Genomic DNA, 17,647 nt, shown 5'->3' with positions numbered 1-17,647 from the left:
AAAGCTAATACACCATGATCAAGTAGGCTTTATCTCTGGGGTGCAAAGTTGGTTCAACATACACAAATCAATAAATATGATTCATTATATAAACAGAACTAAAAACAAAAACACATGATCATTCAACAGATATAGGAAAGGCTTTCAATAAAATTCAGCATCCCTTCATGTTAAAAACCCTCAACAAACTAGGCATTGAAGGAACATACCTCATAATAATAAGGGCCATCTATGACAGACAACAGCCAACATCATGCTGAAGGGACAGAAGCCAGAAGTATCATCCTCGAAAACCGGAACAAGACAAGGATGCCCCCTCTCACCACTCCTATTCACCATAGTACTGGAAGTCCTAGCCAGAGCAATCAGGCAAGAGAAAAAAATAAAAGGCATCCAAACAGGAAGAGAGGAAGTCAAATTATCTCTTTTTGCAGGCAATATGATTCTATACCTAGAAAACCCACAGCCTCTGTCCAAAAGCTCCTTGGTCTGATAAACAACTTCAACAAATTTTCAGGATACAAAATTAATGTACAAAAATCAATAGCATTTCTACACACCAACAACCTCCAAACTGAGAGCCAAATCAAGAATGCAATCCCATTCACAATCCACAAAAAGAATAAAATACCTAGGAATACAGCTAACCAGGGAGGTGAAAGATCTTTACCAAAAAAAAAAAAAAAATCACAAACACTGCTCAAAGAAATTGGAGACGACACAAACAAATGGATATCCATGCTCATAAACAGGAAGAATCAATATTGTTATCATGGCGATCCTGCCCAAAGCAATTTACATATTCAGTACTATTCCTATCAAACTAACAATGAAATTCTTCACAAAATTAGAAAAAAAACTATTTAAAAATACATATAGAACCAAAAAAACAGCTCAAAGCTCAAATAGCCAAGGCAATACTAAGCATGAAGAACAAAGCTGGAGGCATCATGTTACCTGACTTCAAATTATGATATGACATACAGTAACCATAAAAATTTCAGAATCAGTTTGTGTCAACATTCACAAAATAACTTGCAGAACTTTGATTGGGATTACATTGAATCTAAAGATCAAATTAGGAAGAACTGACATTTTGACATTATTGAGTATTCCTATCCAATAACATGAAATATCTCTCCATTTATTTAGTTCTTCTTTGATTTCTTTCATCAGAGTTTTGTAGTTTTCTTCATAAAGATCTGACACATAGTTCATTAGGTTTATACATAAGCATTTTATTTTGAGGGGTGGTGATGTAAATGGTACTATGTTTTTAATTTCAAATTCCAGTTGTTCATTGCTGACATATAGGAGAGTGATCAACTTTCTTGTTAACCTTGTATCCTACAAACTTGCTGTGTAATTGCTTATTAGTTCCAAGATTTTTGTTGTTGTTGTTGATTCCTTTGGATTTTCTGCATAGATAATCATGTTCTTTGCAAACAAGATAGTTCTTCTTTCTTTCTTCCCAATCAGTAGAACTTTTATTTCCTTTTTTATTTTTGTCTTTTTGCATTAGCTACAACTCTCAGAATGATACTTAAAAAGACGGCTGGGTGCCGTGGCTCATGCCTGTAATCCCAGTACTTTTGGAAGCTGAGGTGGGTGGATCACCTGAGGTCAGGAGTTCGAGACCAGCCTGGCCAACATAGTGAAACCTCGTCTCTACTAAAAATACGAAAATTAGTTGGGCATGGTGGCGGGCACCTGTAATCTCAGCTACTTGGGAGGCTGAGGCAAGAGAATCGCTTGAACCCAGGAGCTGGAGGTTACAGTGAGCTAAAATCACGCCATTGCACTCCAGCCTTGGCAACAAGAGCAAGACTCCATCTTTAAAAAAAAAAAAGAAAAAGAAAAAAGTAGTGAGAGGGAATATCCTTGCCTTGTTCCTGATCTTAGTGTGAAATTTTCTCACCGTTAAGTATGTTTCTCACCATTAAGTATGTTCTCTGTAGGTTTTCTGTAGATGTTCTTTATCAAGGTGAGAAAGTTCCCTTCTATTTCTAGTTTGCTGAGAGGTTTCTTTCTTTTTTATCATGAGTGTTTGATTTTGTCAAATAGCTTTTTGGCATCTACTAATATGATCACGTGATTTTGCTTTTATAGCCTATTGATGTGATGGATTAAATTGGTTGATTTTCAAATGCTGAACCAGCCTTGCTACCTGGGATAAACCCCACTTGGTTGTGGTGTGTAATTCTTTCTATATATTGTTGGATTCGCTTTGCAAATATTTTGCTGAGGATTTTTGTATCTATGTTCAGAACATATATTGGTCTGTTTTATTTTCTTATAATGTCTTTTCTTATAATGTCTGTTTTATTTTCTTATAATGTCTGTTTTATTTTCTCAAAATGTCTTTGTCTGCTTTTGGTATTAAGGTACTGCTGAAAGTATTTCTTATCTTTACTAAGGTGCCTTTTTCCTCTGGCTTCTTACAAGATTTTTTATTCACTTTTGATTTTCTGCAGTTTGAATATGGTATATTTAGGTATAGTTTTTGGGAGCATTTAGCCTGCTTTGTCTTCTCTGAACCTTCTGAATCTGTGGTTTCCTCTCTGACATTAATTTAGGAAGACTCTGTGTTGAATTTCTTCAAGTATTTCTTCTGTTTCTTTCTCTCTTTCTTCTGCTTCTGGTATTTCCATTACACACATGCTACTTCTTCTGTAGTTGCCCACACAGTTCCCAGACATTGTGCTCTAATTCTTTTCCAGTCTTTTTTTCTCTTTGCTACTGTTGCAGTTTTCTTGTTCCTTAGTTCAGCTAAGTGTGAGTTTTTGTCCCACGACCAAGAAGAATAAGGCACACAGACACTGGAGAGTGGCTACGGCAGAGCACGGTTTTATTAAGCAACAGAAAAGCTCTCAGCAATGAGAGGAGACCTGAAGAGGGTTGCCAGAAATGAGGCAAGTTCTTGATCTTTTATGTGGCAAAGACAAGGAAGGCTCCTGTGGGTTCTACCCTAAGGGGAGGGGTAAAGTTGCCTCTGCACATGCCTGGGGTTGGTCATAGCTACTCTGTCTTGGTTACTACCCATGAGTGCCTAAGTGAAACCCACAGCAGGGCTAAAACTACAATGCTAATTTCTTGTTAATGATATTACAATGAGCTAGGTTAAGGATATTTAAGTTGATTTATTGCACCTGCACCTGGGTTGAGACTTTCCCTTCTGAGCAAACATCCTGGCATTAGGGGAAGCTCTTTACCACATTTCTTTCTTCTAGCTGCAGGGGAGGTGCAGATGTGGTCCTGTGAGTGTTTTTCCTCTCCAGAGACCCTCCCTCTATATCCACCTAGCTGGCTTCTAACTGCCTCCTCTTTCACTCTCTCATTTTGGAAGTTTCTGTTGACATTTTCAAGCTCAAACATTATTTCCTTCAGCCATGTTCAGTCTACTAATGAGCCCATCAAAAGCATTCTTCATTTCTGTTATAGTGTTTTTTGACCTCTGGTATTTCGTTTTTAGAATTTCTGTCTCTCTGTTTACATTTCCCATCTGCTCTTGCATGCTGTCTGCTTTATCTATCACATCCCTTATCATATTAGTCATAGTTGTTTTAAATGCCTTCTTTAATAATTCCAACATCCCTGCCTTATCTGAATTGGGCTCTGATGCTTGCTTTGTCTCTTCAAACTGTATTTTTCTGCCTTTTAGTATGCCTTGTAATTTTTTTTCTTGATAGCCAGACATGATGTTCTAATTAAAAGGAACTATGGTAAATAAATAAGCCTTTAGTAATGTGGTGGTAAGGTGTGGGGGGAGGTGAAGTATTCTATAGTCCTATGATTAAGTCTCAGTCTTTTAGCCAGCTTAGGTCTCTAGACTATAAACTTCACAAGTGTTTCTTAGTAGCCCCCCACCTCCTGGCCATGTGAGACAGGATGGTGAGTGAGTTAGTTGGGTATTTTTCTTCTTCACATGGAAGGCTAATGGGAGATAGAGTTGGGCATTTTTTTTTCCCCAAGAGTGGCTAGGGTCTAAAAAATAAAAAACAAAAAAGATGAAAAAAGAAAAACCACAGTAGTTTAGGCTCTTGTAAAATTGTCTTTCTTGAGGGCAGTCCTTGTTAAGAACAGAATGTTCTGACATATTTCAAAATGGTTACTTTTCTTCTCCCCCTGCCGGGAGCACAAAAGGATTTTTCTGTGAAAGCCCAATCAAGTTCCTGGAGGTAAACCTCGCAAGTATCAGGAGAAGGGGCATTCTCTATTACTGGGTCCTCCTGGAGTTTTTAACTCTCAGCCTTGTCCACATTGAGTCTCCAACACTTTTTCAATTGCAGGTTAAGTATCCCTTCCTGGGCTCTGGTTCCCATGGAGGTTTCTGCTCATGGGTTTCTGCTTTACTCACATGATTCTCTGTATTTACCTGTCTGTCTCTCTACTTTGGAGGCAGGCTGTTTGCTCAGTTACCTCACTTTTCCAACAGATCTAATGAATCATTGATTGTGCCATTTGTTCAGCTTTTTACTTATCGTTAGAATGGAGTGACGACTTTCAAGCTCCTCATATGCCAAGCCAGAATCCAGAAGATCCAGAATCACTTTCTATTCTCACAATCATCCCATGAATTAAGCATTCTCATTCTCATATTATGAATGAGAAAACTGAGGCTGAAAAGTTCAGATGATTTCACAGGGACACACAAGGTGGTAAAAAGTATTCTAACCCTGGTGTCCCCCATGTACCAGAGGGTTCTTACAGCATAAGTTTAGTGGGCTGAGTTAGCACGAGACAGAGGTGGGGAAATTGCATATGACTCTGAAAGGTATACCAAACCCCTACAGAGGGAATATCAATAAAAGGGGCCATTTTTTTTTTTGCAGAAATTGATACGTTGACCTTAAAATTCCTATAGAAATGCAAAGGACCAAGAATAGCTAAACCAACGCTAAAAAAAAAAAAAAAAAAAAGACAAAGAAGACTCACATTCTCCCATTTTAAAACCTATTACAAAGCTATAATAATTAAAGCAGTGTGGTACTGGCATGAAGATAGACACATTGATGAATGGAATAAAGTTAAAAGTCCAGAAAGAAAACCTTACACTTATAGTCAACTAATTTTCCATAAAGATGCCAATGGGGGTAAACAGTCTCTTCAATAAATGTGCTGAGATTACTGAATATCCACATGCATAAGGCTTTATTTAGCCCCCTCCCTTATGCCGTATACAAACTAAACTCAAAATGGATCATAGACCTAACTGTAAAAACTAAACCAATTTCTATGTCTTGTAAAAAGACTTAGAAGTAAATCTCTGTGACCTGTTGGAACTTTAGGGTAGGCAGTGATTGCTTAAATGTGACACCAAAAGCAGAAACAATAAAAGGCAAAATTGATGAATTAGACTTCATCAAAATTAAAAACTTTTATGAGTCAAACAATATCATCAAGTAATTGGAATATCAGCCCATAAAATTAGAGAAAATATTATATATCTGATAAAAGACTTGTATCCAAAGTATATAAAAGCAACTTCACATAACACAATAATGATAAGAATAACCCAGTCATAAAACAGGCAAATGATTTGAACAGACATTTCTCCAAAGAAGATATACAAATGGCGAAAAAGCACATGAAAAGATATTCAATGTCCTTACTCATTAGGGAAATGCAAATCAAAACTGCAATAAGATACCACTGCACATCCAATAGAATAGCTATAATCAAAAAGCCAATAATAAAGGTTGGTAAGGATGTGATGAAATTGGAACCCACCTTACTGGTGGGAATGTAAAAAGGTGCAGAAACACTGGAGAACATTTGGGCAGTTCCTCAATATGTTAAATATAGAGTTACCATATGTCCCAGAAATTCCACTCCTAAGTAACTACCCAAGGAAAATGAGAACATATGTCCCTGCAAAGACTCCTGGATGAAGACCGAGGGCAGCTACTGCTCGTAACAGCCAAAAAGTGTAAACAACCCAAATGTCCTTCAGCTGATAAATGGATAAACAAAATGTGGTATGCCCATACAATGGAATACTATTTGGCAAAAAAAGATGAATTACTTATACATGCTAAAACAAGGATAAACCTCAAATATTATGCCATGAAACAAAGCCAATCACAAAAGATCAAGTATTATTATTCCATTTATATTAAATGTCCAGAAGAGGTAAATTCATGGAGGCAAAAGCAGATAAGTGACTTTCAGAGGCTGGGGTTGAAGATTGAGGGGGGTGATAGGGAGTGACTTTTAATGGGTATGGGGTTGAAGATTGAGGGGGTGATAAGAAGTGACACCTCATAGACATGAGGTTTCTTTTGGAGGTGATGACAAATGTTCCAAAATCAGATCATGATTGTTACACAACTCTGTAAATATATTAAAAGCATTGAACTGTATAATTTAAATGGGAGAATTTTATGGTATGTAAATTACATCTCAATAGAGCTGTTTTAAAAAAGTGTTCAGATACAAAAAGGAGGTTGCTAAAAACAGTCCTTCTTCCTATAGATGAGGCATTTTTTTGTCAAGCTCACTACATCATATGCTTCTCCAGATGCTTGGTTTGGTTTCTCTACTTGGGGGTTCTTACAATAAAACCTATTTCTCTACAGCCTCTAAGACTTTATGTAGATTCTATATGATATTCTCGAATCTTAAAGAGGATTTATGTCTGTCTAACTTGAAGGAGATGGGTAGAGCTCCCTCATAACCCTACAAATACAACATTTTCAATGTTTCTGCCGATGGCCTGATGAAACAATAGGACCTCAATAGTTAACGCGCTTGTTTTGTCCCTTCAGGACAGTAGCTTTAGTTATAGAAATGTCCTCTGCTGTATTTTTTCCCAAAAAAATATGCATTCAAAAAGGCCTGTGAAATGTATGTTAAATAAATCTTTTTCACTATGTTGAAAGTTTAAGCGATTTAATAAAAATAGAATCCAACATTTTACGACTTGAACAAGACTTCAAATGCAGCATTACTAAACTCCATTCTTCCCGTGACGGCATCACCTGGCAGTTCAGCGTGAGACAGGCTTGCCTCCTACATAGCTCCAGAGCAACTGTGTGGGAGGTGAGCCTGGCCCTGTAACCTGGTAAGGCCACAAAAGCTTAATTAATTTTCAGAAAACAAAGTTACTTGTATGGCCTAATTAGCCTACATTTCTTAAACAAACCCAATACAAAGCTAGGTGATATCATTTTATGCAAACAAACAATAACACCTGATCACTCCCCACACTTAGATGCCACCATTATTATAGTTGTTCAACCTTTTTTAACTCTCCATTGCTTGGAATAATAATAACCTGTTAGAACTTTGAAATGAAAATCTTTCCACTTGACAAATGCTGATGTTTTTAAGCATTTCAAAAGCCAGTGTCAAACAGGCTTGCTTTTGATTTTCATCTTGGTCTGTGCATGAGCATTAGAGAAATTAACAAGAGCGAAAGGCCTGAGATTAGCCCCTCCTCCATAATTCCCTAACGTCAATCAGTAGGGGGAGCTCTCCTATTATTTAAGTGTCCACAAACAAAGCACAGAAGCATTTTTATTGACTCTCCTGGGGACAATGGTGAGGTTTTTTTAAAAATGGATGTTATAACGTGAAGAACATTAAGACAATGATTTGTTCAAAGTTAGAGATGTACCTCATTCAGCACTGACAACATATTTTTTAAAACAGCCTTGCAAATTAACGAGGGTGTAAAAGTTGCAGGCCTGTAGAAAATTATCCCATTCCAAGAAGGAATCAAGTACCTGTCACTTATAGTGGAATAAAACTTAATTGCATCAGAATTCTAATGGCCATAATGGGCTTCATCATCTCTTTAATATGACAGAATATATGGAAAGGTTATAAAAAGGGAAAAATAGACTAAGAGATTTTTAGACTTTGAGAAAGGTGGCTTTAAGCTATAAATTATAATGTGAAAGGCACAAAACGAAAAGAGCATCAGAAAGTATTAGACTCTGAGATTTTGTAGTTAAATTAAATAAAATGTCATGGTAAGGAAATGAATGGTATAATCCGTAAGCTTTTCATGTAATTTGCTAAAATAACACTTCCAAAATTAGAGATTTGCATGATTCTTTTTATTATTATTTTCTGTAAAGATTGGGTCTCCCTATGTTGCCCAGGCTGGTCTCAAACTCCTGGCCTCAAGCGATCCTCCTGCCTTGACCTCCCAAAGTGTTGGGATTACAAGTGTGAGCCACTGCACCTAGCCTGCATGATTCTTTATTGGAGCTTTTGAGTGAAAGTAATGAAGTCCCTATACATGTACACAGTATATATCACAATATGGTAAACTGAAGACCAGAAAATGCACAGTGAAGTTATCAATAGGCAACAACAGCAAGAATTGTGTATCCCTCTATGAGTACATCATATTGCTAAGTGTGAAGAAACTGTCAATGTCCCCAAGTTGCTCCCACTCTCTCTTGATAATACAGTTACCAATTTTAATCTGGGCATATGAGTTCTCATGGGAAAAACTACAGTCCCCATCCTTCCTTGCAGCCAGTAGAAGCAAGGTGACTGCATTCTGGCCAATGGGGTAAGAACAGATGGACTGTGCAGAGTTGCAGTGCACAAGAGAAAGAGGAACATGCTCTTACCAACTCCGTTTCCCCTTCCCACTGGCTAGAATGTGGATATGATGGTGAGTCATCTGGGGCTATGTGGAGAGGACAACAGGTCAGGAGAGTGAGGCAAAAAGGTAGGAAGAGCTTGAGCCCGTCATAACTTTGCAAAGCGGAACCACCAAACCAGATTTTACTTTGCTGTGAGAGACGACTGTCTCCAGGTTATTCAGACTAGTCTCCATTTGTCTCTGTGTCTCCACAGTTTAACTAGTATCCTATACTGATAATATTATAAGAAACATAAAATAATACCTGAAATCTTATTTCTTTCTGTTGTGGAATTACCTAGGAGTTTAGAAAGTGAGCCCGGCATTGGGCTAGCATCAAAGATTTATAATGAGACTTATTGACTAGTGATTCAGTGTTTGAATTTGGGAGATGGATAGATAATAGATAGAAAGACAGATAGATAGATAGACAGACAGACAGACGTATATTTCCCCTATGAACAGAGGAGGATGGGGAAGAGGAGGAAGAAGAAGGAGAACAAGGAGGAGAATGGGGTGGGAGAGGAGGAAAGAAAAGACCATCTCAGTTCTTGGCTGGAATTGTCCCAGTTACATCCGTGGTGTGACATTGTTAACGTGCCTTTTTTAACTCTCAAAAGTATCCTGACTTGAACAATAACTTACATGGCCATTCTGCCTCTTGGTGTCCTTTCAATAATCCCAAACTACCTCATATAGCTGGAGCTTGATATTCAAAGTGTATAATCCACTGCAGAATGTGGGCATGGTGTGAACAGGGCCTCTATATAAGAAATGCCAGTATAGATACTAAAACTAAAAGAATGCAAAATGCAAAAGTCTAAGAAAAAGATCACTGCAGGTGAAACAATGAAAAGTATTTGGTTTTATCAAACCAAATTTAGAAGAGAAAATTGTGGTAGGAATGGTTTCCATAAGCTGGAAGAAGAAGAGAAAAATAATATAGAGAAAGCAGCCCAAGAAGACAGGAAGAGCCTGGTCAAGGAAAGAGACGCTGAGGACCGTAAGGGAGATCTTGGCAGCAAGGATCAGCAGAAGCGATCTTTAGCATGAGTGCTTTGCTTCTATGTTATACATGTTTTCATAGAACTGGTAATAAAGGTGTAACAGGTGTTCAGAAAACACACCGCTCCTACCCACGGCCCTTCAGTGGCACACCCACATCACTCAAGCCTCACAAAGGACAGTGCAGAAGCATTAGAAGAGCATGAAGTGGTGAGAGTTAGCCTTTCAGAGACATTTATCAATGGGTTTCTTTTTTCTTAAAGAAAAGAGATACATCCTGAGGCTAACAGTACTTCTGTTTATTTCTTATAAGTTCACAAAATGGCAGGGCTTCCAATGAAAATTAATATTTGCTTAGTGGATCCATGATTAGCCTATTTCATCAGACCCCAAATATGCCCGTGTGTTACCCCCTGAGCTCTCCTTGCCAGTGCCCGTCCCCAGCAGGATGAAGGAGACACACACAGGGAAGCTGCATTCCTGTGTCTGTGATTAAGGGGGTGAAGAAGGAAAAAAGTTAGAGGTGAGAAAATATTTCAAACCCAAACATAATGTACACATCTACAAATTTTGACAAAATGTTAACAGACACAGCAAATCACTTACTAAGATGTTCTTTAGCCTCAAGTGTCAGGATAATTTTACAGTTTTAAGTCTGTACTTTAAGTAGTCAGTACTGTTAGAATTTTCTCTAAAATCCACAAATATCAATGTGTTTACATAGTTGGGTATTATCTTCACAGATTTAACGGAGAATATAAAATTTATAAATTTTAACAGAAATGCACAGAAGATGAAATTTATTCATGGTAGTGGTTTTCTTTTTGTTTTTGTCTTTCATGTTTTTTATTTTTTATTTATTTTGTTTGTTTGTTTGTTTTTGTTTATAACATCTGCTTGTTTAACTTCTGGAAGCACCAGAAAGCTAGACAAGGCAGGGGTGGAGTCCAGGGAAAGGAAAGATGTCTATTTTGAATAATTTGTACAAGCTAGAAATGGTTCCAAAGGATCACAACGAAGTGGTTTCCTAATGAGAAACATTTTCCTTCACACAGATTGGGCGCAGAGGATGGGATCAACTCACACGCCATAGTTGCATGTGAATACACAACCATAGTTTTAATTGTGATTTAAAGTAGTAACCGAAAAGACTAGTGTGTTTGCTGGCCAGGATAGAAGTGAGTGGGAAGCGTGTAGCTTATAATGTCGGGGAAAAATAAACTGACTTAATAGCTGAAGTCTGCAGAACAGAGGCCACAATGTTAAGGCAGGTGAAAATGTTAAGGGATGCTAATTTTTGCTATTGGTAAAGGACTCAAAGTTTTAAGGACTCCATTCCCAAGAGGAAATGCACATTCAATGACAACTTGGATAGTGGCGTGTGACTCCTCAGCCCAATATTATAACATGTCAAGTATTTTCCAAAAGCCACCCACTCTGCTCTATAAACAGATGAATCCTGGCTGAAGAAAGCTTCACTAACTTTGAAGATTTGAAAGGCATACAAATCTTAGGGAAACAAATCGTGACCAATAAAAGTTGAAGAGCATCTGTAAGACAGTATTACAAAGCTGGCTGACTTCCATGACTGGAGAATGGTATTAGGAAAGTGACTCAGCAAGATTCTTTAAGAAAAAAAAGCTGAGTTATTGGATCAAAACATCATTGGTTCATTCTGAGGCATCACAGATATTTGGAAAATAAGACCAAAGTCTTATCATCATGATAAAGCAGGCTGGTGAAGAAATCGCAGAACTGGTTACCAGTTTAATCAACTTAGTAGTTTCCTCTCACCCTGTTTTTTTTTTTAAGAGTGATCAATAAAAACATTAATTTTCAGGAAGCAATAAACACAGAGCTATGTGGTAGGAAGAATAAGAACAGACATAATTTTTTTGTCTTAGACACATAGAGTAAGACGTCATCATAGGTATAAATTTCTTATATGATGTTCACATAATTACGTCTTATTTCAAAGGCATTAGGACTCCCTCCTAGAAATTAAACAGAAAAATGACACATCCAGTTGACCCCATCCAGGGGGCCTCTACATCTTTAACAGTTCCGTGATCTGGTAGCCAAGTCTCTCCTAAGGAGAGGTTGAATGCAATCGCATTCACGGGTCAAGCATAGTGACTGTGTGGCCCACGTTCTCCATGAACCTGTGGGGCCACTCTTGTTGTTGAGTTGCTGCTGCTGTTATGGTTATGATCATTACATGTCCTTTACAAAGAGTTCTGGGATAAGGATGTCTATATAAAGGTGTCTATATTTATTATTTTATTCATCTAACATCATGTATTTTATTATTAATGTTAAAATGTAAGTAAATCTCACCTAATTCATTCATTTTTCTTCACTTATCCTATTACTAAGCACATTTGTCAACAATTCATAGAAAAATACACAGTGGTGGGTTTTTATAATGTTTTAAAATAACTGCCCACACATTTGGTCCCACTGTTTCATGATGCAATTCTTGGTCCTCTAATGAGCTTGCCAGTTGGCTCCTAAGCCTTCCAGGCCAGCATTCTCTAACACTGAGGAGCATCTCAGAAGTGCCTCGATTCAGAGGTAGACATAAAGCTGGCTGAGTAGAGTGCTTGTGATTGAACGTGTTTTGTTATTGTTTACATTAATAAAATATAAATAAAGTGCCAAACTCAGAATTTGCCCCTCAAAGTGAGATGCCATGTGCTTATGGTCTTCTGGGGAAGAAATCAGGTGGCTGGTTTTTCATGGCTTGACTATTCCCACGGAGCAGGCATCATTCTTCTCTTGCAACTGCAAGATTTTTTTTTCTATTTTCCTTCAATTCTCACAAGATCTTTTCTCATTAATGTCCAAACCAGGAAAAGTTTTAACAGTTAATTTTTTCACTTAACCAAAATGTATCTTAATTACTTGTAGAGTTTTTAAAATTTTGCTTTGAAGTGTAATAAACTTAAATAGATTTGTTTTAGAATTTTCCACAAATGAAGTTTTGGGAGAAGATGGAAAATATGGAAATATTTTTCCTAAGAATTCATGTACTTTCATTTCTTTTTCTTTTCCTTTCTTTGTTTTTAGAAAACATTGAGAGAGAAATAAAGTTTCACAATTCCATCATGCCAGAAACATCTATTCAATTGAATAGGAGTGAAAATATTAACCCTCAATATTACATTCTACATGTATGTTGAATATATTTGTCTGTTAGGCATATAGGACTCTTGGTCTTCTAGAGAATTCAAGAACTGTCAGAAATGGTTACAGTGGAAAACTTTTTTTTCCAGGAAGCAAAAATATGTTAATGCCAAATCAATTGCATTCTTTTCAATTCCATTCAAGCAGGAAAGGAAATCTCTATCTGAAATTCAGACCCACTTTTACCACATCTCATTCTTAATTATCTAGACAAATATGGCAACTTCCTGCTCACTTTTTCTGAAGATATATAACTTTGGACTAACTTTCAAAAGCAGCTAACCTTAACAAGGATGTGGCAGCTGTTGGACAACTCACAGGCACATTCCGCTGTAATTAGAGCCAAGAAGCACTAGAGAACCATGTCCAATTGAATCCGAAAAGAGAACGTTAGTCAGCCAGAACATCCTTACTGGAAATAGAATATAACAACAACAAAAAAATTGGTCAGTAAACTTTAAGATTTTATTTTTCAAAAAATGCCTACCAAAATAATTACCTACCCTAGAGAGAAAAATTGCCCATTAACTTTGAATGACATCTTCTAATGATTTTATCAAGTTTTCATGTGTATGAAATCATCTCTATTGTTTGAAACCACCAGGCATCTCAGCTTATATTTAGAGGGAGAGGCAGAAGTAGCTTGTGAAAGGCGTGTCTAGATCGACGACCTGACCTCTGAGTGGACCTGGAGGAAGGGGCCCGGGTCTAACATGCCTCTGGGCAGAGACCCAGGAACACACCTCTCCAGGCCTTTGGCAAGGTCAATCCTCCTGTGTGGGGATTCTGAGGCCACGCCCAAAGGAGATGTACCCTGCAGGGGAGAGAAACGCTGGCCAGATCTAGGATGCAGAGTCAGAATTTGAGGAGACAGGAAAAGAGCTCAATTGTGTGTTAAATTTTGGACAGCATGGTCCCAAACAGTCAAAGGGAGAGTAGGGAGATGCACGTCTGTGGCGTCCTTCTGTAGAAGACCAGAGGGCACTGTGGCAGGGTGAGGAGGAGTCCACAGGGTGGATATGCAGCCCCTCGTGCTGCCACCCCAGCGCCTGGCACCTCTAAATAGCACTCATGGTAGGATTCCGTTTTTCGTTCTCCGGTTTCCATGGTGCACCATTCCACAGACGGTTCTGGTTGTTTTACTGACAGGGGGACCATATCTTACATCACTTTCCTATATTTCTCAGTTCAACTCTGCACCACACAGACATGAACGCTTTGTGGTTAAGACACAGTTTAGCCAGAAGAAGCGACGGCAGCTGGACCAGTGCAGAAGGAGAGTAAGAGCAGGTGCGTCCCCCAGCCACCAGGGACAGCTTCTGACCACAGAGTGCTGGTGACTGCAGCAGGATTGTGGGCAGGTCACTTCACCTCTGTGGGTCCCAGTGTCTTCAACAGTAAAATAAAAACATTGAATTAATATCTCTTTGACCTTAAAAAGGTCATCGTCTTCGTTATTCTTGTGGAATTTCATATCAAGAATCCCAGAAAGCCAGCGGCCTTCATCTGCACTCACTCCTCGGACTCAGCTGCTGAGCCCCTGCTCACCACGCACTTTCTCTAGTTGCACAGCACGTCCCTGACTGCATGTGAGAAGGCTTTCTCCAGACTCCAGCAAAAGAGCCTTAGGGAGGAGAGTGAGGGCTCCCAATTACACTTCTCAGTCTGTAGAGGTGGAAGTGTTTAGAAAAGAGACAGAGAAAGGAAAACTCAACAATGCATGGAGAAAAGCCCTGAACGACTCCTGAGGCAGCTGTACAGGCCCCCACTCAGGACGCCGAGGCTGCTTGCACGGGGTTCCACTGCCGGTGTGTCCTGTCTGCAACCTGTGTGATTCAGGCCCCCTTGGCTGGGCTGCTAGGTCCCTCAGAGGCCCCTCTGTCCTTAGCACAGATGCCTGTCTTCCCAAGGAATTTGAGGGAGGCCAGTAGCACGTGAATGCCCACACCATGCTTTAGGACGCGGAAGATGCTTAGAGCCAAATGGGAATTCTATGAATATAATGTTAATAAAAATTGATTTTTGAAAACGAAGCATCTTTCTTATACTACTTGCAGGTTAGATAAATAAGCCACATGGGTGATAAATGCCTGCTCTTCGCAGTTATAATTGGCCAAATATTCTTTTACTTATTTTGGCCCCTATTTTACTATGGCCAAAATAATAGTAAATAGATCAATTAGCAGGTTTGAGATAAGACCTGGGGACTTATATTATTCAGAACTAGGCTAAAATTCTCTCCCCCTCATCAATAAGTCGTTGGGTCTCCCCTTCCTTGCCCCACTTCCCACATCCGAGGAAGGGCTGAGATCCAAATAGTTATCGCACGATGGATGGCGCTCCTTCTTCATGACCTACCACACTCACATGATTTAAGCCATGGTTTTGGATGTTGTTGATGATTTATTGTATGAAAAATGTAAATGATCTGGATGGCAGATGTTTTATATTTTCTGACCGTTCATTTTCAGTGGGAATGTAATTAAAATTTATGAAGTGTATCTGCTGAATTGCATTGGCAATTGATGATCTCCTCCAGGGCTGTCTATCCACAGATGATGAGTAATTGTGGACAGAGACGTCTGGTGACAAGGGCAGGATGTGATGTTTCTGCCAGAGTGAAGCGACCTACGCAAAGGACGGGATTCCTTTGCCTTTGTCCCCAGCCCCCAGCCCCACCCAGCCTACACCATGGAGAAAGGTGGGACAGTGTCTGCTCTTTCCTTTGCAGAGTTTTAACACTCTCTGCCAGGCTCCTGTGTCCTCAGATGGCCTGAAGACCTTCTCCTGAAAGGCATGTTAGAAGCCCACCACAGAGATCCAGGGAGAAAACATCATCCTTCAGAGAAAACCCACAGAAGGGACTTTGGCAAATTCCAGATCCTCCAGAGAGCTGTCATTGTTCGGCCTTGCAGATCGTGTTTTCAAGCATCGAAGTTACCATGAGAGGATCAAGTCAAAAGATTAGCTATCATCCTATCTATGTGCATCCGCTAGATGAAATGTGATCATGCAATTATCAGCTGAGGTGTCTACCTCCCTACTAAGCATGGAGCTTCTTGAGGTCACAATTCTCTCTCTGTCTAAAACCTGGCCAGCATCTGACAGCACAGCCTGCCACACAACCCGTTCTTGCACTTGGTTAAGCTGTGCTGAGGAAGCTACATCTGAGGAAGAGGAATGCCAAAGAGCCAGAACATGCCACACCCTGGTGTTTATTGGCATGGTTTTTCAGTACCTTATGACTTCTTGTGAGACCTTTTCTTTTGTGAAGATGCCAAACTCTCATCATTGATAGCATCACTGTCCTGCAAAGTCCCCAGAGCATTCCGTTAAGTTCCCAGCTTCCCAGTCCCAGCAGGCCACAGAATTGGATGGCCTGGGTGAAGGAGGTCATAAGATGCCCGAGCCGCAGCATTGATGATGTGGACGCTCTGTGTCAGTGCAGCAACTTTCACTTTGCTTCTGCTTCTTTTGCACCTAAATGTTTACTTTAAATTCCACAAGTCAACTTGTGTGTGGTTCTGATGAGAATGTGACCTAAAAGTGCCGTTGAGTACAACTCACTAACACTGGGGCTCAAATGAAGACTGATGACCGTGGTAACAAAAGAAGACTCTTTGTGTCAAGCAGTTTCTTTTATCACCTCACCTTTCTCCATGGAACACCCTTTTTTATTTCTCTTCTCCCTTCTGTTGATCTTCATCACCAGCCCACCCACCTATTGTTTAATCAGGCAATCTCCAAGCCATTCATTCTATTTCATACAATCAGTAGGATGGCATCTTTGATAGCTAGTACTTCTCACTAAAACAGAAAAAAAGGTAAAAATACTGAAATAACTTATTTTTATTTCATCAGACCCAGATGATCACTCTATTTACTGAGATGCCTGGACACCCAGGAGGTCTTTAAAAAGCATTCACAACTCATGGGAAGATAGAATTCCTGAGCCAAAGGGCACCTCAAATTCTTTAGCACAAGCCCTTTATTTTATACAAGGGGAAAAAATGGCTAGTGAGCTGAGGAGTGGCAGCTCCGGGACTGTGATTCAAAACTCTGATGGCTCCACATTGCAAGCCCGACTTCTGTGCATAGTCTGATTTTGTTTTGAGATACCAGCTATTTTCTTTCATTTATTCTCTTGGCGCTTCAAAGTCACAGTAAAACAGCAACTCAGCACTGCATGAAGCAGGGCTCTAGGTGCAGCCGTGAGGATGAGAACCTGAGTACAGCACTTACAAGAACACACTGTGTGCCAGGCCCTCGTCTGGACAGCAATGCTACCATAAGTTTTATGATTACTCCCATTCTACAGGGAGGCAACCTGGCAATTTCCACTTTAACCTTTCATTTCTTCTTCTTTGGCCCTATAATTCCCTTCAAGAAAACTACACTTACAATCTATAATCAGTACCAACATTTGGTACAAGGATGTTCATTGCAATATATTAAATGTCAGAAGATGAAAAGATGGTTAAATAAATTATGGTAAGGCCAAGCATGGTGGCTCATGCCTGCATTTTGGGAGGCTGAGGCAGGTGGATCACTTGAGGTCAGGAGTTCCAGACCAGCCTGGCCAACATGGAGAAACCCCATCTCTACTAAAAATACAAAAATTAGCTGGGTGTGGTGGCATGTGCTTATAGTCCCAGCTACTCGGGAGACTGAGGCAGGAGAATTGCTTGAACCTGGTGGGTGGAGGTTGCAGTGAGCTGAGATCACACCACTGCACTCCAGCCTGGGTGACAGAGCAAGACTCTGTCTCAATTTAAAAATAAATAAATAAATAAATAAATTATGGTAGAGCCATATAATAGAATATCTCCTGAATGTAAGAAAATCATGTCTTTA

Source organism: Gorilla gorilla, chromosome 17 (assembly GCF_029281585.2).
Source record: "Gorilla gorilla gorilla isolate KB3781 chromosome 17, NHGRI_mGorGor1-v2.1_pri, whole genome shotgun sequence".
NCBI lineage: Eukaryota > Metazoa > Chordata > Mammalia > Primates > Hominidae > Gorilla > Gorilla gorilla.
This window is presented reverse-complemented; position numbering follows the sequence as displayed.